Here is a 25,668-nt window from a genome sequence, read left to right on the forward strand (position 1 = left end):
ACACAGTCACTCCAGCCTCACCACCACTGCCTATACCTGAGCAGGCTTCAAGGCTTAGCTTAAATAGCACCTCCTGAAGGCTTCTCCAATCCCTCCAGCCAAAATTAATATCTCCCCCATCTGAGCACTCACCATGCTTTACATGGGCTATAAAAAGTAATACACTTTGTATCTCCTCCATCTATAAGACTTATGAGTAGAGGTCCAGGTAAAACAAGCAAAAATAAACCCCTGAAGTCAAGGACATAGATGCAGTCATCATTGCAGCCCTACATAGCACCTAACACTATTAACAATGGGTGGATGGATAAATTAATGGATGACAGATAAGTGGATGAATGGATAGGTAGGTGAGTGGGTGAATAGATTGATGGAGAGATAGTGCCAAGGATGGATGGAATGGATGGAATGGATGGACGAATGGATGGGTGGATGGATGGATGATAGATAAATGGATGAACAGATGAGTAGGTGAGTGGGTGAGTGAATGGATGGATAGATAAATGGATGGGTAAATGGATGGATGGGTTGGTGGATTGATGGATGGATGGATAGATAGATGGGTAGGTGGGTGGGTGGATGGATGGACGGACGGACAGATGGATAGATGGGTGACTGGATGGAAGGATAGATAGACCAATGGATGGATGGATAGATGGATGGATGGATGGATGGATGGATGGATGGATGGATGGATGGATGGATGGATGGGTGATAGATAAATGGATGAATGGATGAGTAGGTGAGTGGGTGAGTGAATGGATGGATAGATGAATGGATGGATGAATGGATGGGTAAATGGATGAGTGGGTGGGTGGATGGATGGATGGATGGGATGGATGGATGGATGGAATGGATGGATGGATGACGAATGGATGAATCTGAACCATGTGGAACAAAAACTCAAGAGTGCACCATTTCCATAACCATGAGCTCACAATGACGGCATCCTGATGATGGGCAGCACTGGGGATTTCACTTTTCATCCCAAAGCACGAAAGTATCTCCTCCTACTGTAGCCATAGTGCCAAGGAGTTTTCTCATCCTGATGGGTCAAAAGGAGACACTGAGGTCCAGAGACAATGAAGGATTTGCTTTGGATCATACAGAGCCTCAACCACAGACATCCTGAAACTAAAAAAACTTACTCGCTGTCTGATATAATCAAGAACCCCACCCCATCACCTCTTCAGGACAAATATCTGAACCCCACTTCCAGGAAGTTTCAAGGCCATGGTGGAACCAAACCACCACCATAGACCCGCTAAGTCAATGAGTGCAGGTGACCTCACGCCACGCCTGAGAGACCTGAAGTCCTGTTCTCTTTGGAAGCATGCCCTGGAGGGATGCCTTAGTTGTCCCTGTTGAGGGTTCAGAGGGCCCTGCATGTCACCCATACTGAAACAGCAAGGCCTTCCCTCTTTGGAGGACCCTCCTTGGCTTGGAGGAAGGCTCAGGAAAAAAAAATCCCCAAGAGTGAATCTTTCCACTCAGCTCAAGTTTTCCGGAGCGGGCGCTCACCCCACATTCAGGAGATGTAGCAGAGACAGAGTGGCATCAACCGAAGCCTCACTCAGCTAAGCGGGGCCTCGAGGGGACCAAGAGACACTTACATTCTGGAAAGGCACAGACCAAATGGCCGTGTTGGGCCAGCCAGGCATGTGACATGCAATTCTCTGAGGACAGACGGCAAATCTCCACTCATGCAGGGCCCAGGTGTGGGGGTCGTTCCCCCTGGCTCCACCTGGAGTCTCCCTACAGCCTCATCTGGACACTGGGTCCTCCCCAAGGGCCACATCACACATCTGCATTGCCAGGGCAGGAGGAGCAGCAGCCGCTTCTGTTTCTAAGTAAAGATGACAAGTGTGGATGAGGAGGGTGGGTAGGCCAGTGGGCGGGGAAGAGAAAGGAAGGAGGAGAAAGTCGGAAAGTGACAGGGAAACAAATCAAGCTAAAGTCTTGGTTCCTGCCCTTAAGGATCTGGGAATACAGTGGAGAAGGAGAGCCGTAAGATCACGGACTCAAGCAAGGATAAGAAACCAAACTAAAGGTTCTGTAACTACATGCAGGTTCACCAACTCACCACTGGCAAAGTCAAATAATAAGGATGAGATGTGGTGGAAGGAAAGTGACTTTACTTCCAAAGCTAGCAGTGGGAAAGCAGCCACGTGCATGCCTAAAGAAACTGCTTCAGCTTTTTGGGTCAAGGGTAAGAACTTTAAAAGGGGATTTTGGTATGTAGGGCATGTAGGAGTGACTGGGGATGCTAGTCTATGTGACTTGTTTTGATGACTATCTTGAGCTGTTGCCCCATCTGGTGAATGGACTGGCACCATCTCAGGTAGAACTGGGTTACAAATTAACTGCAGCCTTGAAGTAATCTCGAGGAGGGGAGAATTCCACAGTGGCTTGAATTGTTTTAAGATTTAGTCTCCAGAACTTCCAAACAAACATAAAATTAAATAAGGGAATCATCATGCAAGGGGTGCCTGGCAGAAAGGAGAACAAAGGCTATTATCTCATTATTAGAGGCAAGACCAGGAATGGGCAGGAAGGAGAAAGAAAAAAAATAACGTTTAAAAGCAGGACACTCACTGGGCATGTAGCTCATACCTATAATCCCAGCACTTTGGGAGACTGATGCAGGAGGACTGCTTGAGCTCAGGAGATTGCAGCCAGCCTGGGCAACATAGACTCCATCTCTGCAAAAATAATTTTTAAAAAATACCCAGGCATATGGCCGGGCGCGGTGGCTCAAGCCTGTAATCCCAGCACTTTGGGAGGCCGAGATGGGCGGATCACGAGGTCAGGAGTTCGAGACCATCCTGGCTAACACGGTAAAACCCCGTCTCTACTAAAAAATACAAAAAAAAAAAAAATACCCAGGGGGGGAGGCTACTAGTCCCAGCTATTTAGGAGGCTGAGGCAGGAGAATGGCATAAACCCGGGAGGCGGAGCTTGCAGTGAGCTGAGATCCGGCCACTGTACTCCAGCCTGGCCGACAGCGAGACTCCGTCTCAAAAAAAAAAAAAAAAAAAAAAAATACCCAGGCATAGTGGCACGTGTCTGTAGCCCCTGCTACTCGGGAGGCAGAGGTGGAAGATCGCTTGAGCCCGGAAGACTGAGGCCACAGTAAACTATGATCACACCACCGAACTCCAATTGAGATGACAGAGCAAGACCCTGTCTCAAAAAAGAAAAACAAAAGAAAAAAGGTCACAGTGCCACGCTTAGGAGTGCCTCTTCTTCAGGAAGTCTGGGGATGTTCAGAACATCAGGAGGAATTCCCTAAATCCCTCCTTTCTGAGCTTCCAAATCTCCTGTGCAGTGCTCACCAGTGAGTAGGCCAGGATTTGGGGACAGAACTGTGTCCTCTTGAGTTCCTGCAGGCAAATGCCACAATGATCAAAGGTGGTACCCACCCCGAGTCCAGCTGACCTCAGCAAAGGCCTGTCTTCCGAGGCGGGTCAGTCCTCACCTGCTCTTCTGCCACCATTCAAGTAGAAATACAGATTGAATATCCCTTATTCAAAATGCTCGGGACCAGAAGAAGCATTTTGGATTTAGGATATTTTTCAGATTTGAGGATATTTGCAAATATAGGATGAAATACCTTAGGGATAAAACTCAAGCCTAAACACAAAATTAATTTACATTTCATATACACATGAAGGTAACTTTATACATTTTTGTTGCTGTTTTGCTTTTAGAGCAAGGTCTCACTCTGTCACCCAGGCTGGTCTCAAACTTTTGGCCTCAAGAGATCTTTCCACCCTAGCCCTCCAAAGTGCTAGGATTACTGGTGTGAGCCACTGCACCCAGCCTACAACATTTTTAATAATTTTGTGCATAAAACAAAGTTTTCTTTTGGTTTGTTTTGTTTCTTTTTTTGAGACAGAGTCTTACTCTGTCACTCAGGCTGGAGTGCAGAGGCACGATCTCAGCTCGCCACAACCTCCGCCTCCCAGGTTCAAGTGATTCTCCTTCCTCAGCCTCCAGAGTAGCTGGGATCACAGGCATGCGCCACCACACCAGGCTAATTTTTCTATTTTTAGTAGAGAATGGGTTTCACCATATTGGTCAGGCTGGTCTCGAACTCATGACCTCAGGTGATCTGCTCGCCTCGGCCTCCCAAAGTGCTGGGATTACAGGCGTGAGCGATCGTACCCCACCACGAAACAAAGTTTTGACTGATCTGTCACATGAGGTCAGGTGGAACTTTCCTCTTGTGGCATCATATCAGGGCACAGAAAGTTTTGGATTTCAGAGCATTTCAGATGCTGAATTTTTGGATTAGGTATGCTCAACCTGTTCAGCATTCCCGAGCAGGCCAGGACTGCTGGGACTCAAGGAGGTAGGAATGAAGGACGGGTCCTTTTTCACTGACTCCTGTCCCATCATAGCAAAATCCACAAAACCCCGAGAATGTGCTGGAGAGCAGGGGGTCTGGAAGGCGGGGAGAGGGCCTCACAGGGCCTTATCCAAGGAATCCTACCAAATTCAAGAATGCAGAAACGGAAGAGCCTCTGGCGTGAGCCCCAGGCTACTCAGCAATGTCATTCGCTGCCCCAGTTAGTGCCGGAAGCACCAGGGCTCCGGATGTGAAAACCCACTCTGCGCGTCCATTCCTGATTGCACTGGGAGCTCATCATGGGAAGTTCAACCCACAGCAATGCTGCTCAGTGTTCCGGAAAAAGCCATTAGGCCAGGTCCCCATGCTGTCGTCAGGCACTGAGGGTTGACACCCGTGTAGAACCTGGAGAGCCAATGGGCACAGCCTGGCCACACAGTCACTTACATCACCTTTGGAGGCAGTGGCCCTGCCACGTTCTGGGACATGAGCAGCTCAGGACAGAGCACACTGAGCTCAGCACTAAGGCTCACATATTCACCAGGTGACCACCACTGCCCACACATGCCCCACCCTGCCCTTCCGGCATCCACATGCACCTCTGGGCACACAGCCAGTCCCACACCCTGACACTCTCAGCCTCCATCCCAGTGCCCACAGGCCCGCTCATCTAGGCCAACTCCAAGAAAGCGACAGAGCAGCAAAATCCACCTTCGTGGCCCTGGAGTGGTGACACCAGGTGCCTCCCAGATGGCTCCAGTGAGCCGGGGGGCCACTACACCAGCACGCTGCAGCTGACTCTATGTAGGAAGATAGCACTTCGGAAATAGGTCATGTGTGCTGCCTGCATCCCCTTGAATCAAATGGGATAGTGGCTTGATGGGTTCTTCTCAGGACCCTGAATGCCAAGGTCTCCATCCTACCTTCCTTTCCATGACCACATGACATCTTCACTTTGGAAATGAGCTGCCAGCTTGCTCCGCCCTGCAGGCTTGATTGGGAAGGGCTGATCTCTTCTCTCTCTCTCTTTCTTTCTCTCTCTCTCTCTCTCTCTCTGTCTAACGCTAGCAACTCATCAGTGTACCCCTCCCTAGGAAAGTAGCCATTTCAGTCAAATATCTGCAGGGGCAGAGCCTAGGGCATGACGCGAAGCAAGATCTCAGAACATGGTGGGAAGGAGACCCATAAGATCACAGAGTCGAGTAAGAACAAAAAACCAAACCACAGCCCCAAACCTGGCAGCATCTCTTTGGGAACGTCAAGCGAGATCCCCCAAATGCCTCCATTCTGAACTTCTAAATATCTCTGGCTCAGCGCTCACCCAGGCTCTGACATCCCCTGAAGACCCCAGCAAAGCCTGGATCTGGAACACCACCGTGGGTGGCAGGTTTGCAGAGAGCTGTGCTCTGTAGAGGGAGGCACAGGAAAGAACATTTAGGTATAGGACTTGCTCATCCTCCCAGGCAGCACTGCTGTCATGGGAATGGGGGCCACTCCTGGGCAATTAGGATGTTTCATGCTGCTCAGCCCTGACTGCTCCAACACCCATGAGGACACATTCAATGAAGGCTAGATGAGAGGGTACCTGATATGGTTTGGATATCTGTCCCCGCCAAATCTCATGTTGAAATGTGATCCCCAGTGTTGGAGCGGGGGCCTAGTGGGAGGTATGTGGGTCACGGGAGTGAATTCTTCATGAATCCTTGGTGCCCTCCCCACAGTGATGAGTGTGTTCTCACTATGTTAGCTCACACAAGAGCTAGTTATTAAAAGGAACTTGTCACCTCTTCTTCTCTTTCTTGCTACCTCTCTTACCATGTAACACCCCTGCTCCCTGTCCACTTTCCCCCATGACTGAAAGTTTCCTGAGGCCTCACCAGAAGCCAAGCTGATGTGGGTGCCACGCTTATACAGCCTGCAGAACTGTGAGCCAAATAAACCTCTTTTCTTTGTAAATTACCCTGTCTGAGCTATTGCTGTATAGCAACACAAAATGGACTAACACAGCACCCAGCAATTTCCACCCCCGCATCCTCTCTGCTGCAGCCATGACTGAGGTCACACAGCAAGGCCAGGATGTGGAAGAGGTTAGCCACTAGAAAGTCACTGTCTCTCTGTGGCCTGACTTGGTTTGACATGCACAAATTATTTTTTACTTTAATTACCCAACATTTAAAAATCAGGTTTTGCTTTTAAGTCTGTACTACCACTTCTACATAATAATGGAGGACTAGGCAATTCTGGGTTGCATTCCTTCCTGGCTAGGTCAGCTGGGGCAGGGTGGTCGTCAGTGGGGCTTCTATCCCATGTCACTGATGGCACTACCTGCCTGGCCCCTAGAGGTGTCTGGTTTGCAACTCTGGGGTGAAACATGACTGCAGATTGAGATATGATATAGAAGTTTCCAGAGGGCCAGTGGGGTAATAGTTGGCCATAGTAAGCCATGCTTCCCGGTGACCCTAAAATTATGTGAGTTGGAGAGCTTATTCACCGGTGAAGGATGCTCTCCTGCACGTTACCAGGTCACCTGGAAGCCAGGAACACTTTGCTGACTGGGAGAGCAGAATTTTCAGAGACGCAAAGCCAGGTCTCTGGGAATCCCTTGGCAATGGGGCCGGCATCCTGGCTCTTCTGGATTTTCCTGCGAGTGTCCGCCGCCAGTGCCTGTTTCCAGGAGTCAGGCAGGCTTGCTTTAAATGCAAAGAGGGGCTGTGATTGACTGCAGAGATCCAGTAAACAAAGAGGGTTAAAAAAATAAAGCTAGGCTTCCTGTCTGCCCTTTGCACACTAACAGCTGCTGTTTGCTCAGGCTTCCACATGAGTAACACGGGCGCGCTGATTTCTATTACACAGAACATTAATAAGAGGAAGCACTGACCCTCGATTGCCGAGAACCAGGTAAATGACGGGGAGGGAAAGGGGCCGAGAAATGGTAGGCATTTTACACCGCACGACTTGAAGGGGAATGCGTTGACTATAAAGATGACGGGTGTTGTAGCACAGAGGAAAAAAACATAATTTTTCATTGATGTACGGCAGCCAGGCTGGAAGGAACACAAATACTACAGTAGATCCATTAACTGGATGACAAGAAACAGTGTTCACATCCACTCACTAAACTGTTTTTGATTCTTTAGTACCAACACGCAGAATGATCCTTACATTATGTTGCCAGGGAAAAACCTTAAAATGCATTTATTTCATAATGTAACTTTCTTGTATTATCATAATAGAGCCATAACAGTTGTTGCAAACACTACGGGATCTAAAAAAACACCTAAGTACAAGTTATTAAAGGGGAAATTTTTTCAAAGAGGGGAATGTGGTGTGTCTACAAAAGTACGGAGAGGGAGGGGGCTATGGCTCACCTTCCACCTCTCCTCCTGGCCACGGGAGTTCCGGACCCTAAGCACCAGCAGTCACCGCTGGGCGGGGCTGGGGAGGACCTGGGAGAGGGAAGTAGGAGACCTGAAGGTATTCGTGCCCAGTCACTCTGTGGAATGGAAGATTTGCAGGGAGGGATAACAGTCACTGCTGCCATCTAGACTTTGGCTATTCCAGTCCTACCCTTCACATGCCCCTGTACTTCCTCACCTACTCCCTGTACGCTGGACTGTACGTCTCACCTATATAATGGGGACAAAAATGGCCATTTGGGACAAGGTGCTGTGGCTCACATCTGCAATCCAAGCCCTTTGGGAGACCAAGGTGGGAAGATCCCTCGAGGCCAGGAGTTCCAGACCAGCCTGGGCAACACAGCAACATTGTCTTTACAAAAAAAAATAGCCAGATGTGGTGGTGGCTCATGCCTATCGTCCTAGCTACTCAGGAAGCTGAGGCAGGAGGATCACTTGAGTCCAGCAGTTTGAGACCAGCCTGGGCAGCATAGTGAGACCCTGTCTCTACAAAAACATTAAAAATAAGTCGGGTGTGATGGTGTATGCCTGTAGTTCCAGCTACTCAGGAAGCTGAGGCAGGAAGATCCCTTGAGCCCGAGAGTTTGAGGATGCAACGGACTGTGACCATGCCTGCGTGACTGCCACTGCAATCCAGCCTGCATGACAGACACTGCACTCCAGCCTGTGTAACAGGGCAAGACTGTAACTCTTCAAAAAATGTCTAAAATTAGCTGGGTGTTAGGTGATGCAGCCTGTAGTCCTGGCTACTCAGGAGGATAAGGACTACCTGGGATCCCTTGAGCCCAGGAGGGTGAAGCTGCAGTGAGCGATGATTGCACCATTACACTCCAGCCTAGGTGACAGAGTGAGACCCTGTCTGGAGGAAAAAAAAAAAATGTCCAGCTCATGTCACATGCTTAGGTATGTGCTCAGCAGTAAATGGAAGGTTCTAAGGAGCATTCAAATGCACTGTTCTGAGGGGCACTGATTTCTATTACATACAACATTAATAAGAGGACATTGAAAAAAAACATTAGACGGGTATGTACGCTGTTGTAGTCCCTTAGAATGGGACATTCCAATGATGCTCTCCTGGGCCTCACCAGGTCACCTTGAAGCCAGTAAAACTCTGCTTCTTGGCGGAGTAGAATTTTCAGAGAGGTAAGGCCCAGATCTCTGGGAGTCCCTTCGCAATAGGAGCAGCATCCTAGTTCCCTGGTCTTAACCGAAAGGCGTCCCCAGGAAGCAAGAGTAAGTTTCCAGAAGGCAGGTAATTTGTCTTCACCACTGTGGCCACCAAGCTGACAGTCCACACCCAGCAACTCTACCATAGCCAGGCTCTGAAGGAGCCAGCCCCAGGTTGGAATCTTGACTCTGCTACACCCTCCGGCCTCCCAAAATGGTAGTTGTCATTAGTGGTCCTACTATAGCCAATGCACTCCATTTCCGGCACTGAGCTCTGGTGTGAGGCGTGCCCCCCACCAGGAAGGATCTCGTCTGCTGCCGCCAAAGGCAGTGAGGAGAGCTTGTGGCAGCTTTGTCATTAAGACTCCTTTATTAAGATGCTAGTTCTCCCTGGGAGGTGGGATCACCAGCGGAAGTAGCTTATGGGCTTTCTTTCCAATCCTACAATGCACAGGAGAAGCGATGGGGCTTGGCAGAAGATATCTTGGTTTGGAGGTAAGGAGGAGAGCTGCAGAGAAGACATGATCCTTGGAACCCCACAGAGGGAGGGCAGCTCCCAGGATTTCTGGGTTGCAGGAGGGGGATTTCTCTGCCACCCCCTCCCCACAAGGAACCCAGTCCCATGCCCTGCATTGTAAATGATAAAAAGATCATTATGAGTTGATGTACTACATGAATACATTCAGTGTCTAAGGCTGAAGGAAAGGCACAGAGTTAAACTCTTCTGACCAAGTTAGTCTAGGAATCAAACATGTCCTAGCCAAAAAAGTCCCGCGGCATCCAAAGGACTCCGAAGTCCCTCCACTAGCCAGATTCCTTCTTTCATGAGACTTCATGGAAGTTGCCTATTGATACTACTTCACATTTTAACATCAGATCACCTAATTGGGTACAAAAGGGAGGCAGTAAAACCTACAGGATGCAGGTAAAGTAGCCATTTTCTGCTTTACGGCTGTGGTTCAGCTCTTAGGCTTTGACAAAGGTGATGGCTTCCAGGGTTGGGTGCGGTGGCTCACCCCTGTAATCCCAGCACTTTGGGAGGCTGAGGCGGGCTGATCACTTGAGGTCAGGAGTTCAAGACCAGCCTGACCAACATGGTGAAATCCCATCTCTACTAAAAATACAAAAATTAGCCGGGCGTGGTGGCTCATGCCTGTAATCCCAGCACTTTGGGAGGTCGAAGGGGGCAGTGCACTTGAGATCAGGAGTTCGAGAGCAGTCTGACCAACATGGTGAAATCCCGTCTCTACTAAAAATATAAAAATTAGCAGGGCATGGTGGTGAGCACCTGTAATCCTAGCCACTCAGGAGGCTGAGGCAGGAGAATCGCTTGAACCCAGAAGGCAGAGGTTGCAGTGAGCCAAGATCATGCCACTGCACTCCAACCTGGGTAACAGAGCGAGACTCCATCCTCCCCAAAAAAAGAAAGGTGACGGCTTCTAAGGCCAGACTTCAGCCCCAAATCTCTACTGGTCACCTCTTGGGATATACAGAAACCTAATCTCCAATAGGCATTCCTTGAAGCAAAACATGCCCTATTTCTTAATTTTTTATTTCGTTTTAAGGGATTTTTTTTTGTTTTAATTTTCCAATGAACACGGTTTGCACTAATGTGATATTTGCACCGAATATACATATATACTGTTTCTTGGTGTAATTTCCATGAATAATTCAACGTAAGAGGTACGCCTTGGAAAATTATCACATGAAATTCACGGAGAGAAGCTAGAATCAAGTTGGAGGGTCAGCTGTCCAACATCTTGTTATCTGTCCAGAGGTAGCCGTAAATTCGCTGCAAAAAGCAAAATCTCCAGTTCCTGGGAGCAGAAGGGTCGCTGGAAGCCAATCAGGAGGACACGGCTTTATTTAATTGAGGACTAAATATCTTTGGGATTGTTTTTTCTCTCCCAAGGAAGGTCACTTTGCTGTAAAGGCAATGTCAGTGTTTCCCTGGTGGTACCGTTCCCTGGTTAGACTCGGATTTCCTCTCTGCATTACAGGTTCCCTCTTCCACATTATAAGGGTACAATCTGCCAAGCCAATGTTTGGATTCCCAGCATCATACCCCATATCCCAGAGCCCATGTTGCCCCCTCCCGGCCTCAGTCAGGTACTCAGAGGCCCCCACTCATTAGCCACAGAGTCACAGAGACTCGCATGGTATTAAGACAGCAATATCATCTTATTGGCTATTAGCACAAATGTGCCAATAAACATAGTGCATAAAAATTATACATATTCCCTCAGAGTCCATAATCCCGAACTGATATGGCATAATGCAAAACACACTTCCCCAAAAGTAGTGCTTAAAGTCATGATGTACAAATTGAATTTTAAATAAATTTCCTGAAACATCACCAGCGGTTCTGGTCACATTAGCAATACATATTTGCTAAAAATAAAGTGCAGAATGGCTGTGCCCAGCCCAACCCCAAAGGGATGGGACCAGTGGGCATTTATTTGCCCTCAAGTGGTTTCAGAGGTGGGCTCGCTGCACATGTGTTCGGGTGCAGTTGTTAAAACAGCCCAATATCTTCCCCTCAAGGGTTTCCCCTAATTATCAGTGATCATCAGGTTCCAAAAGTCAGCTTGTCTTCACCTCATTCTCTATCAAAGAGGGAGATGTTAATTGCATTATCGCCTTGCCAACACCCTCTGAAATGATGGCAGCAATCATTAACAGCCTGCCACGGAGCCAATCAGAGTCAATCCAAATTCTGAACCAGCCAATGGAGTGCTTCCTAATCCCACGTGTGTGTAAACACTAAAAACATAAAAACACAAGGCAGCCATCGTGGAGAATGGGGTGCTGGGAGTGCTGAAGACCAGGTCCACCATCAACTCCATAAAATGTTTCACTGGTTAATACAAACACACAGAGACACACACAGACACACACACACACACACATCCACATGATGCAGTGGAAAGCTAGAAGATTCCCACAAGTCTTATGATTTTTTTTTCCCGGCCTTCTGCATCCCAGACCAATATAATTGACTAGCAAAGAAATTCAAAGTAATGCCAAGTTGTCTGGTTTTATTTAATGAAGAACCTCTCCAAGAATGCTGTCAGCATGCTGCCTTTCACAGATAAGTAAATATTTATGGTTCCTTGCATGTTAGTTTCAGCAGAGACCAAGATCAAAAATAATTTGCCCTTGTTCACTGGACTTCCTTTCTTAAATGTACAAAGTAAGGCTATGGTTTTCCTCAGTGTACTCTTGTTCATGGCTCACCTAAGAAGATGCCTTTTGGACTGACCTAGGATCCAGCTATCAAAATCCTGCTCACAACTACTCAAGGCCTAGTTCAAACTCCAGCCCCCCATATCTCCTTTTTCAACCCCATCCAAAGAGGGACAAGTCGTTGAACAGTTGATATCTTTCTGCTGTGAAGAGCGCTTTCAAAGACTTAATCCTCAAAAGTGGGCAAATAAACAATGCACAAGAGAAGAAATATACATACACAAGAGACATATGGAAATGTATTCAACCTCCACCATAAAAGAAATTCCCATTTTAAATATTTCGATCTATCAAACAAACAGCTTTGCAGAGGCTATCTCTTATTTGGAAATCTAGGCTGTCACTCTCCCACAAAGCTCACAGAGCCAACCTTACTTGGGGGACAAATATTTCGAAATAAAGGGGCCTCACTCCCTAGGACTTTCTCTTCTAGGACTTCACCATAAAGAAATATCCAGAGGGCACCCAGTGATCCATGGTAAAAAAAACACTGGCCACAACTTCACTGGTAATGTGAAAAAATCAGAAGCAACTCCATGTTTGCCAGAAAGGAAATGGTCAAACAACATGGTGCATCTGTCAAAAGACAAAACTGCAAATGACCCTTGAACAACATGGGTTTGAATTTCTTGGGTCCGTTCTTCCACCTCGCCATCCAAGACAGCAAGACCAACCCCTCCTCTTCCTCCTCTTCCTCAGCCTACTCAATGGAAAGATGATGGGGATGAAAACCTTTTGTGATAAACCATTTCCACTTACTGAACAGCAAATGCATTTTCTTTTCCTTATGACTTTTCAAATAACATTTTTGCTCTAGCTTACTTTATTGTAAGCATACAGCATGTAATACATGTAACATTAAAAATATGTATTAAGCGACTGTTTACGTTATTGGAAGGAGTCCAGTCAGCAGTGAGTACTAGCAGCTAAGTTTTGGGGAAGTCAAAATTATATGTAGAGTTTCAAATGCGTAATGGGTGGGTGGAGAAGAGTGGACATCCGTAACCCCCGAGGTATTCAAGAGACAATAGCACAACAAATGAGTTTAAAGCGCTCAATTGGCTTAATTTGCAATTCTAGAATCAGGCAACTCTTTTTTCCAAAACACAGAATGAGTGATCCAATGAGCCCCACAGAATTTGCTTTATTGACAGAGAAGGTTGAAGAAAGCAGAAACAAAGAACAAAGAGAGGATTCGTTACTTTTAGACAGAACAATAGAAAAATAACTGATTCATTAATATCAGGTTACTGCAGGCTTCCTTTCTTGTGTGAGGATTAAAGCAGAGGGAACTTCATTATCATGCGGATTGAGGATTGAAACAGACCTGTTTGGGAAAGTGGCTGTTATCTCTCTCCCGATTTCTGAGAAGGTCAGATAACAACTGAGTTTAGTTTTGGTGACTGGGAAACTGAAACAGATCCAACACTTCCTTAGACAGTGCTTTCAGATAAACATAGATACTAACTCTTCTGCTCTTAAAGCCTGCAACTTGCATTTGTTTTTTGTTTTGTTTTGTTTTTTAAATTTTATCTTACTTTATGTTCCAGGATACATGTGCAGAACATGCAGGTTTGTTACATAAGTAAATGTGTGCCATGGTGGTTTGCAGCACCTATCAACCTGTCATCTAGGTATTAAACCCCACGTGCATTAGATATTTGTCCTCATGCTCTCCCTCCCCTCGTCCCCCCAACAGGCCCTGGGTGTGCTTTTCCCCTCCCTGTGTCCATATTTTCTCATTGTTGAGCTCCCTCTTACAGGTGAGAATATGCAGAGTTTTGTTTTCTGTTCCTGTTGTAGTTAGCTGAGGTTAAAGGCTTCTAGCTTCATCCATGTCCCTGCAAAGGACTTGTTCTCATTCTTTTTATGGCTGCATAGTATTCCATGGTGTGTATGTACCATATTTTCTTTATCCAATCTATCACTGATGGGCATTTGGGTCAGTTCCATGCCTTTGCTATTGTGAATAGTGCTGCAATGAACATACGTGTGCATGTGTCTTTGTAAAATAATGATTTATATTCCTTTGGGTTTATACCCAGTCATGGGATTTCTGGGTCAAATGGTATTTCTGGTCATTTGTTTTATCTGAATTCCTTCCTCAGGAAAATACTCCCAGACCCCTCAAAAAGTAGGAAAGAATTGAAACTCACCAGATCACCACATCCAGGCTGTTTGGACGAAGGGAGGCAAGATGGTGCACTTCCGGGTTCTTCTTCACCACCAGCTCTTCCCGCGCGCGCGAAAATGCAGCCGGCGCCTGGGAAGGTGCCGATCAACCAGGCATGCGCCAGGTGACGTCAATCCAAAGAGACCAAGATTTACCTGGTCGCACCTGCGGAACGCCCCCCACACGCCCGTGCCCCGCCTATTGCCCTCCCACTCCTAGAAAAGCCGCCCTCCGCCAGTGAGCCACGCTGCCTTCCTCAGTCCTCCACTCCTGTCCGGATGTCCGGACTGTGGGAACTCCCTCCGAGAGCCCCACCCCACCGGGGGACTCTGCCGGCCTCCTTTGCCGGAGGCTGACAGACTTCTCCCTACCCTCCTGTCCGGATGTCCGGACTGTGGGAACTCCCTCCGAGAGCCCCACCCCACCGGGGGACTCTGCTGGCCTCCTTTGCCGGAGGCTGACAGACTTCTCCCTACCCACCTTCTTTCCCTGAAGCTAGGTGACCAAAATAAACTTGCAGTTTTTGCTCCTACACTTGCCTACCCGCTGGTTCTTTTGTGCCCGCTCGGCTGGTCTTAGAAAAACAAATCACAGACAAGGAGATGCCAGACCCCTCACTCATCACGACTGCTTCCTCACCATTCCCTAGTTCCTGTTTTCCAACACATGTTACATTTCTTCCCTGCTATATAAGTCCCTAATTTTAGATAGCCAGGGAGAGGAATTGGAGACTGACCTCCCATCTCCATGGCTGCAACACCCGATTAAAGCCTTCTCCCTTGGCAATAATTGTTTTCTCAGTAATTGGCTTTCTATGTGGTGAGAAGCAGGGCCTAGACAGAACCCCTGGTGTTTCAGTAACAGCATGTTAGCATGGGGAACTCCATTTTGATTTTTAGTCTGGTCTGTGGAAGCCTAGTGCAGAAGCTTAGTAGAAAACAATAGCCTCCTGTAACTTTTATTTAACACATCTACAAAATGCAACTCTGTGAATTCTTAAAATCAAACCAAAAAAAGTCTGAAAACCATCAAGGATGTAGAAAATGTTTACAATATGTTAAGGGGGAGAAAAAAAGGACAGGATATAAAAACTATATGTATAGTTGAATCCCAATTTTGAAAAAATAATAAGACATCTAAATGCCCACAGGCCTGTAAAGAAATCCATAAAAAATTTAACAAGGTTTATCTCTGGATAGCGGGATTACAGGCAGTTTTTATTTTCTGTTTGAAACTTCCCTGTATTTCTGAATGTTCAAAAATAAATTTGTATTACTCCTATATTCAAAAAGCAATGTTTTGCTTTTGTTCTTTACAGGCTCTGAACCCCCACAGCTCTTGCTGTCAGAATGACTTACCACAAACTACACGCGACCCCCAGCTCTACAAGAACTCGTTCTGGCTTCTGCTCCCGGCTCAGCCTCCTGAAGGCCAGGAATCAGGGCTTCTCCTCCCTTGCTCCTCACCCAAGGTCTACAGGCTCAGCTCTTCTTGCTGTTCTTTAGATTCAAGGGGTACATGATTTGTTACATGGGTATATTGTGTGATGCTGAGGATTGGGGTACAAGTGATTCTGCCATCCAGATAGTGAGCATAGTACCAAATAGGTAGTTTTTCAGCCTTTACTCCCTCCTTCCCCTCTAGTAATCCTCAGTAGTCTGTTTTCCATCTTTGTGCCCATGAGTACCCAATGTTCAGCTCCCACTTATAAGTGAGAACATGTGACATTCACTTTTCTGTTTCTGTGTTAATTTACCTAGACTAATGGCCTCTACTTACATCCATGTTGCTGCAAAGGACAGGATTTCATTCTTTTTTGTGGCTATGTAGTATTTCACGGTGTAAATGTGCCACATTTTCTTTATTCAATCCACTGCGGGTGAACATCTGGGCTGGTTCCATGTAGCTGCTATTTATTGTGAATAGCACTGCCATGAACGTACGTGAGCAGGTTCATCTTTTTAGTTCAGTTCCTTATTTTTCATGTTTGCCCTCAGTTGCCCACACTCTGGTCACTTAGCTCATACCAACAAACCCCAGACAAGGTGTCTTGTTTTGAGGAGTTAGATGGCAGGAATAGGGAAAGGAAGAAACAGGAAGTAAGAGGTGTGAGAAATTCTCCTTGGTCATGATAGAAAGCCGTAGACTCAGCTTGGGCGCACGTTTCATTTACAGGAATTTCTTTTTGGGGGGTTATATATCCAGCTTTATTTTTTATGATAATCTTTTTATTTGTATAAATGTATGGGGTGCGTGTACAATCATGTTACATGCATAGATTGTGCAGTGGTGAAGTCAGGGCTTTAGAGGATCCATCAACTAAATAACATGCATAGTACCCAATGAGTAATTTCTCATCATCCACCTCCTTCCACCCCACCCCCTTCTGAGTCTCCACTGTCTACCATTCCACACTGTGCATGCACATGTACACATTATTTAGCTCCCACATATCAGTGAGAACACGCAATATTTGTTTTTCTGTTTCTGGCTTGTTTCACTTAAGATAATGACTTCCAGTCCCATCCATATTGCTGCAAAAGACATGATTTTGGTTTCTTTTTTATGGCTTAATAGTATTCCATTGTGTATATGTACCATACTTTTTCTACCCATTTGTTGATGAACACTGGGTTAAACAGTACTACAATAAACATAAAAGTGCAGGTATCTTTTTTTATTTAATGATTTCTTTTTACAGAAATGTCTTGATAGTTAGCTGTCATAAGATTGAGAGATGGGGTGATGCTGTGGCCTGCAGTTCCATCTGTGAGCCTCTGCCTTGGCTGGCCTGAAAAGGAAGAGGAGGATTTTCAGGCCAGGCATGGTGGCTCACAACTGTAATCCCAGCACTTTGGGAAGCCAAGGCAGGTGGATCACCTGAGGTCGAGAGTTCAAGACCAGCCTGGCCAACATGGTAAAACCTCATCTCTACTAAAAATACAAAAATTAGCCAGGTGTGGTGGCACACACCTGTAATCCCAGCTACTCGGGAGGTCAAGGCAGGAGAACCACTTGAACCCAGGAGGTGGAAGTTGCAGTGAGCTGAGATCACGCCACTGCACTCCAACCTGGGAGACAGAGTGAGACTCTGTCAAAAAAGAGGAAGAAGAAGAAGAGGAAGAGGAAGAAGAAAAAGAAGAGGAGGAGGAGGGGGGAGGAGGAGGAAGGCAGATGAGGAGGAGGAAGGGGGATGAGGAGGAGGAAGGGGGATGAGGAGGAGGGAGGAAGGAGTGGGGGGAGGAAGAACCCTGTGAATGTGCCATTTTGTTTGGTCCTGAAGTGTGTACTTTCCCCATCTTGTCAGTTTCCTGGGAAGACTGTCAGTGCCCCTGATGCCCTGCTCCTCCCTCACAGTCTTCCTGCCATTCTCCCACCCTGGCCAGCAGTGGGAGCATGCCCCAAGCAGCGGGGCGGGGGGCGGGGTGTCCTCCCACCATCATAGCCATTGCCAGCCTGAGATGACAGATACCATTATGGAAGGGACAGAAGAGCTTCCATCTTTTTTTTTTTTTTTTTTGGAGACGGAGTCTAGCTCTGTCGCCCAGGCTGGAGTGCAGTGGCGCGATCTTGGCTCACTGCAAGCTCCGCCTCCCAGGTTTACGTCATTCTCCTGCCTCAGCCTCCCGAGTAGCTGGGACTACAGGCGCCCGCCATCTCACCCGGCTAGTTTTTTGTATTATTTTTTTTAGTAGAGACGGGGTTTCACCATGTAGCTCAGGATGGTCTCGATCTCCTGACCTCGTGATCCACCCGTCTCGGCCTCCCAAAGTGCTGGGATTACAGGTTTGAGCCACCGCGCCCGGCCCAGAAGAGCTTCCATCTAACCGCTCCCACTGACCTCACCATCCGTGATGCAGATGTACTTGTCATGTCATAAACACTTGGTACCCATTGGCTCTTCCCCAAATGGCCATCAGAATTGCAGTTTCAACCTCCAGGAGCTCTCCGATGGGCACAGGCTCCACCTATGGCTGGTTTGGAATGGCAAATCCATCACTTTCTCTTTGCCTGTAAAATGCCAAGGACACTGATCTAAGCAGGTGAGTTCCCACCCATGGCCTACTGTAGGCCTGAAGGAACATAGATGGCATTTGCATGAAGATGACATCTCACCATCCCCATCTGAGCAAAGTCTGCCCACCAAACAACCAAAGGACAGCAAGTCTTCCGCATAGTGTAAAATGACTTGCAGTGATTCTCTTCCCCAAGGCCAGCCCCAGCTCTCAGACCTCCAGTCCCAACAAGTCCTTTTTTGCAGAGGAGGCTCACCCTGGAACATGGCTCCCCCAAGGGGAGATGGGAACGGATGTTGACTTCATCCCAGCAGCTTCTGACACCATGCCACTGTCTTTCAACTTTCTCCACCAACAGGGTCAGGCTGTTGACTGGCCTCAAGTGCAGTTAGCCTGACACGGCTAGCAGCCTCAAAACAAATTAAATGAGGCAGGGATGCCATGCAGTGATGTTCCATTATGTCCCCTCTGCTTCCACACGTGATTCACACTATCACTTTTAGAAGGTGAAGCATCTTATTGAATCAACACCTAATCTGCGCACAGTGTCACGAAGGAGGGGCGAGGGGACAGCGGGAGCATTTTCCCTGATCCTTTTCTTTCCTGAAGATCTCGCTGGAGACAGGCTGGGTGAGGGCGAGGATGAATTGTGAGGAACCCTGACCCTGTTTCAGGTAAGCTTCTGATTTACTGTTCACTGTGCTTTCTAAAGAATAATTTTTATATAATAATGCCACCAGTAAGCACCAAACCCTTCTTCTCGGGAATGCAATTAAGGGAAAAATTAGCAATAAATTGTTTTCAGTACTTAACCCAGCTCCAAATTTATGGCTGCTGGAATTTATTGTTTTGGGGGCCTGAAAAATGGCGATTAATTTTATCCCATTTTCTGCCATTCACCCTCAAAACTGAAATGTAAATAAGGAACTGTTTTCGGCCTCGAGTTTTCCTGCCTGTTACAAACCTCAAACTACAGCTCTACAGACAGCTACCTCTGAAGGCTCCTGAAGCTTAGAAACACAGAGGAGAACACCCCTTTATCTGCAAGTGTCTCCTTTACTTCTTCCACCGCTGCAATTGCTGGAAGCTCCACGAGTGCCCTCGGTGCACAGATGCGCTTTACAGCAGAGTGACTGTAAATGAGAAAACACTAAGTTAGGTTCTGACGGCCAATGCTGGATGTATCAGTTTGCCCTATAAATAAGCAGTGATCACCTCCATTTTATTGAACTCATTTTCCAGGCAAGCAAAGACCACAAGATTCTTCTGCACATTTTCTCTTTACACCCTCTAGTACTGCTGCTACTGTCAGCTCCGACAGATTTATAGCCCATTCATTCATGGGAACAAAAACCCTGCCACGGCTGGTCATGGGACACGCAATAGCAGTTAGTTCAAAAGATAACAGCTGCAATACCTCACCTCTCCATTCAGCACTACAGAGCCAGCACTACTTCGGAGGTAATAAATGCTTCTTGTTGGTGTGCTTTGAGTCATAATCCTGGAATAACTGTGGTCGGCCTCACCCCGGGCCCCGCCCCTAGGGAAACCGCTTTCTGCCACTCCCCAACACCCACCCCGCACCTTCACTCCAGCCCCTTTCTGCCAGAAAAGGGGGGGGGGCGGTTTGAAGGCAGCCCACTGCGTAACCAAAAAGCAGACCCCGTCTCCTTTTTCCAGTCCACCCAACACAAGCTGGGTTGCTGAACCTTTACAACTCAAGCAATTAGGCAACGCTGAGAAGCCGAGCTTCCTCGTGGTAAGTGGCAATGTGGGTATATGCATTCTCCTTGCAAGTTGATCAGAAACAGAGCTGGGGCATGAACCCTGTCCCAACAAGAGGAGGCAGCTGGTCTGACTAGTCCACCACCATCTTCAGAGCTTGGACACACACAACCAGCATGTATTAAAAGAATCCATGATTTTTTTTTTTTTTAAAGTAGTGAATGACCTGGGGAGGAATAGAGGATCTGTTCCACCCCCCTCACTCAGAGCAGGAACAGGTTTAATGCAAGAAGCAATACAGTGGTGAAGCGTTCTGCCTCATTTTGAAGTCAGCCTTTCCCACCCACAGGCCTCAGTTTACTCATCTGTAAAATCGGGCTGTTAACTATACCTATTCTACCAACAAATCAGGGATTTGTTGCTAGAATTAAACATAAAAAGTAAATGCCTTTAAAAATGTAGCACAGTGCTAACCAAGTACTATGTGTTATCAAATAAATTAATTAATTTAGTTGAAGAAATCAGGTATGCATACAACAAACTTTAAGAAAGATCACTAGAAGACAAGGTCATTGATGATCAAACTTTAGGGAAATGCCTTCCATCTTTGAAACCCTTCAACAAGACACAGATACCTGCCCCCACCTCTACCTCCACCAACACTCTGTGGCCTATATTTTGCAGAGATGTGTTATTGTCACTGTTAGTCTGATGTCCCGACAATCAAACTGCAAAGAGAAAAAGGCCAGTCATGCAGAAATCCAAGAGCCTTGCCTCTGGGATCTGCCTACCCTAGCTATGTGTCCAGGTGGGAGATGGGGCATGGAGATATGGCTGGCCCAGGTCAGGTAGTTGAAATGGAAGTTGAGAGCCTCCAGGCTGCAGAAGGCACCAGAGAGAGAAGCCAAAGTCAAACTCCCCATGAAGATGCACAGTTCGGTGGGGAAAGAGAAGGCTGTGAAACACATAGAACATGACACTGGGCATCAGTTGCTATCAGTGCCTTCCTCCCTAATCAATCAGCTTTTATTGTGATGCCTCTAGCTCCGCTCATGAGGCCTCAGCTCATAAGGCCGGAAAGCCGCTTCAGCAGCAGTTTAAAACGTTTCCAGTTTAATAATCCCTGCTAATTGAAAGCAGCTCAGAAAAGGGGGTTGGAAGCAAACCAGCACCGTTTATGGCAACAGTGCTGTTCCTAGGGGAAAGAAAATAACCTTAGATGCTGCAGGGGGAACCTGCCTCCCTGTCCCCAAACAAACTAATTCCCACAACTGTCTTCTTTGGCACCAGAGCTGTTTCTTCTTATGTTTTAATTGTAGAATGTTATAGCAGCAGAATTGCTGTGAAACCTGTTTTTAATCTGTGGAAAGTTAACCACCCCCTGCTGCAAAAACTGGATTTTTTTTTCTTCAACCGAGAATTACATTCATTTTTACAATTGTTCTTTCCTTTCAAATTGCCTAACATGACAAATGCTGGACAACCTTACAGTTCATCTGGTAAAAAGTGTCTTTATGAGTTGAGGCTTCAATGCTTTAATGGAGAAATTGCTTGATTTAAGTAAATCATGTCACCTTCACCCTTGCAATCATATTTATTTCAGACGTCTGCTGACCTAACCTGCAGAGCAAAAATAAAAACACGTTTACATTTTTGAGCTGAGCTATTTGGTTCAAATGCTGTACAAACAGGTCATAATGAAAAGTAATTTTAGCACATGGGAAAGGTACCATTTAAGTACACTTATGACAGTTTGTACACACACACAATTATTCCAGTATTGTAATTTAAATGGATAAAAGACAGATCTTAGCACAAAACCCTCCGTCCTGGTTTCTTGGAACTCCCTGGCAGAGCTACAGTTGGGGACATGGATATAGAAGAAGGATGTCATGTGTCTGATGTACCATGAATCAGCCGGGTTCAACCTTCACCCCTTGGATCCATGCAAACCTACCCTAGAAGGTGGATCCAGACACCTAGATCTTTTTTTGTGTGTGTGTGTTTTATTTTTGTGGAAACACAGCGAGTGTACATGTTTATGGGGTATATGAGCTATTTTTGGTACAGGCACATAATGCATGATAATCACATAATGGAAAACCCATCCCCTCAAGTATTTATCCTTTGTGTTACACACAATCCAGTTATACTCTTTTAGTTATTTTTAAGTGTACAATTACATTATTATTGATAGGTCGGACAAACACAGCCTGGGTGACGTGGTCTGGCTGTGTCCCCGCCCAAATCTCATCTTGAATTACAGTTCCCATAATTCCCACATGTTATGGGAGGGACACACTGGGAGATAACTGAATCACGGAGGCGGTTTCCCTTGTAGTGTTCTCGTGGTAGTGAATAAGTCTCACAAGATCTGATGGTTTTATAAGGGGAAACCCCTTTCATTTGGCTTTCATTCTCTTCTCTCTGGTCTGCTGCCATGTAAGACGTGCCTTTTGCCCTCCACCATGATTGTGAGGCCTCCCCAGCCATGTGGAACTGTGAGTCCATTAAACCTCTTTTTCTTTATAAATTGCCCAGTCTCAGGTATGTCTTTATGAGCAGCATGAAAACAGACTAATACACTGGGCATCCACCTGTGCCACAAGAGGATGGCTTTGTATTGAGAGACATGATATGTAAGTAACAGAGGTGTAAATCTGAGTATTCCTCCTCCCCTCCCAGAAAGACTTGAAACATGGAACAGGAGGGCACTGAGCTTTCTAGAGTGATTGCCAGATGTGTTGATTAGTGAATTAAACAAGACTACATTCACAGGAAGGCGATGTCCAGCACTGAGAGGTTCCCCCCATCCAGGCTGGGGTAGTTCCTTTTGCAGGGAAACAAACCAGCTGGAGTATGCCTGGGAACGAGCAAACAGGACAGTGAAAAGTTTTCCAAGTGTCATAGCTGAATAACAGGGGAAGAAACTGGAGAAGAGAGAACTCTAGAAAATAGGCTTTCTGTCTACAAATCCCACTGGTTAACCATTCCGGAACCAGCCCTTGCTGCCTGCTGGAGCTCAGATGAGAGCTTTGCACAGGAGCTCCCTCATGCCGCACTGCATCTTCAGTTGAAGATAAGCAGGACCATGGTCTTCAGGTGACTGATGAGAAACTGAGACTTTGGGAGGGTCAGTGACTCGCCCAGGATCATCTGCTATGACATGGTGGAACAAGAGTTCATACCCAGCATCTTGTTTTGATTCTCCAATGTCACCTGGGGTCAGGAGTTCAAGACCACCCTGGCCAACATGGCGAAACCCCACCTCTACTAAAAATACAAAAATTAGCCGGATGTGATGACTCAAGCCTGTAATCCCAGCTGCTCAGGAGGCTGAGGCAGGAGAATCTCTTAAACTCAGGTGGTGAAGGTTGCAGTGAGCCGAGATCATGCCACTATATTCCAGCCTGGGTGACAGAGTGACTTGGTCTCAAAGAAATAAAAGAAAATTGCTGAGGAGACACAGCCAGTGGGAACAAAACCAGAATTGTTTTTAAAATTTAATAGAGCCAGGATCTTGCCATGCTGCCCAGGCTGGTCTCGAACTCCCATGCTCAAGCAAGCCACCTACCTCAGCCTCCCAAAGTGCTGGGATTACAGATATGAGCCACCATGCCAGGCAAAAATCAGAATTTTTATACTAGGTAATTTGACTCCATAACTTGTGGTCCCAGCCACTGTGCTGTGCTGCTGCTTCCATGTGTATATTTATGAACCAGTTTGTCTTGAAGAATTAAGAACCCAGGTGTGCCATTCATTGTGTGTAGCAAGAAGTTTGATGCTGTTTAATCACTGAATCATCCCAACAATCCAATGAAGTTGAAATATTTGGCCCACATATCAGAGGGGAGATTGAAGCACAGAAACTTGACCAGACCCTACTGCCAATAAACTCAGAACCGGGATCTGCCTGAGTCCCTCTGTTCTCCCGAGGATGAGAATCTGCTATCTAAGGATGTTCACCAAGGTAGGTCTTGGGCTTAGAAGGTGACCCAGCCCCATCTGGAGCCTCCTTCCCAGCCAAGTCTGGCCTGCAGTCATTTGTCTCCATCAGGCACAGCCATTGTTCTCCAAACTTCCTGGATCCCTCTTCCTAAAACAAACACCTCCAGTTCCAAGGAAGTCCTCACTTTGGAGAGAACAGGAAGGCACGGTTTCATCTTTGGCACTTCTCAGGCAATACTTTCTCACTGTCCAAGGGCAAACATAAGGTGGATATAGCCCAAAAAATGGACGCAGTGCTCTGAGAATTTAGCTTGGCTTGGAGAGACCTGGGAATATGTATTCATACACACATACACATGCACACACACACAAATACACACACACAAATACACACACACACATGCACACACACACAGAGTTTCCTATGTTCCAAAACAAACCAAACTTTATACTTTCACCTGGTACCCTGCAGCCCTGGCGTTTTCTCACTTTCAATCTCAGACCCAAAGAGGAACAAAGAGAAAGGGAAAGAAAATGACTTTCAGTTGAGTCCGTTTGACCCTGATCCATCCAGAGGAGGTAATGAGGGCATGACAAATTGGTGGCCATACAGGGACAATGATAGCACCTAATTCTCTATGTAGAGCCACCCTCCATTCAGGGAACTCTCTGCCAGTCTCTTTTTTTTTTTTTTTTTTTTTGAGACAGTCTCGCTCCATCGCCCAGCCTAGAGTGCAGTGACGCGATCTCACCTCACTGCAACCTCCGCCTCCTGGATTCAAGTGATTCTCCTGCCTCAGCCTGGGGGCTACAGGTGCCCGCCACCATGCCTGGATAATTTTTTTTTTAATAGAGATGGGGTTTCACCATGTTGACCAGGCTTGTCTCAAACTCCTGACTTCAAGTGGTCCACCTGCCTTGGCCTCCCAAAGTGCTGGGATTACAGGTGTGAGCCACCATGCCTGGCCTCTGCTACGAGTCTTGAAGCTTAGTTTCTCTGTTACACACTATCAAAACACTGAGAGCACACACATATTCTCAAAGGTTGACATCATTAAATACCTCTCTTCTTCTGTCATGGTGGCAAAAAGAGAAGGAGGACATGCTTCCCTTTTACTCAGGGCTGCCACTGCAAACAAGAAACAGACGCTCTTCAACACAGGGGAAACCCCCTGCCTGAGGAGCCTCTCGTTGTGGGTCACAGCAGCTAAATTTGGGGCCAGGTGTGGTGAAGCATTCCTGTAGTCCCAGCTACTTGTGAGGCTGAGGAAGGAGGATCACTTAAGGTGAGAGTTTGAGGCTGCAGTAAGCTGTGATCCAGCCTGGGGGACAGAGCAGGACTGTCTCAAAAAAAAATAAAATGGAATGTTACAAAATAAGTAAATAAAACTGAGTTTTAAGCTGGGCATGGTGGCTCACCTCTGTAATCTCAGCTCTTTGGGAAGCCAAGGCAGGCAGATTACTTGAGGTCAGGAGTTCAAGACCAGGCTGGCCAATATGATGAAACCCCATCTCTATCAAAAAAAAATACAAAAATTAGCCAGGTGTGGTGGTGCACCCCAGTAGTCCCAGGTACTCAGGAGGCTGAGGCAGGAGAATCTCTTGAACCCGGGAGGCAGAGGTTGC

At 46.8% G+C, this 25,668-nt stretch overlaps 1 long non-coding RNA gene across 1 annotated transcript; it reads right to left on the bottom strand.

Moving 5' to 3' along the window:
* Positions 1–17,035: 17,035 nt before the first annotated feature.
* On the bottom strand, positions 17,036–21,051 carry LOC105515427. The gene is made up of 4 exons (XR_001002325.1): positions 18,626–21,051; positions 18,195–18,364; positions 17,234–17,444; positions 17,036–17,144 (listed from the first exon to the last, which is right to left on the bottom strand). It is a non-coding gene; the product is annotated as an uncharacterized LOC105515427 (long non-coding RNA).
* Between the last annotated feature and the right edge of the window lie 4,617 nt (positions 21,052–25,668).

The sequence above is a fragment of the Colobus angolensis genome, unplaced genomic scaffold, assembly GCF_000951035.1.
Source record: "Colobus angolensis palliatus isolate OR3802 unplaced genomic scaffold, Cang.pa_1.0 Scaffold107, whole genome shotgun sequence".
Classification (NCBI taxonomy): Eukaryota; Metazoa; Chordata; class Mammalia; order Primates; family Cercopithecidae; genus Colobus; species Colobus angolensis.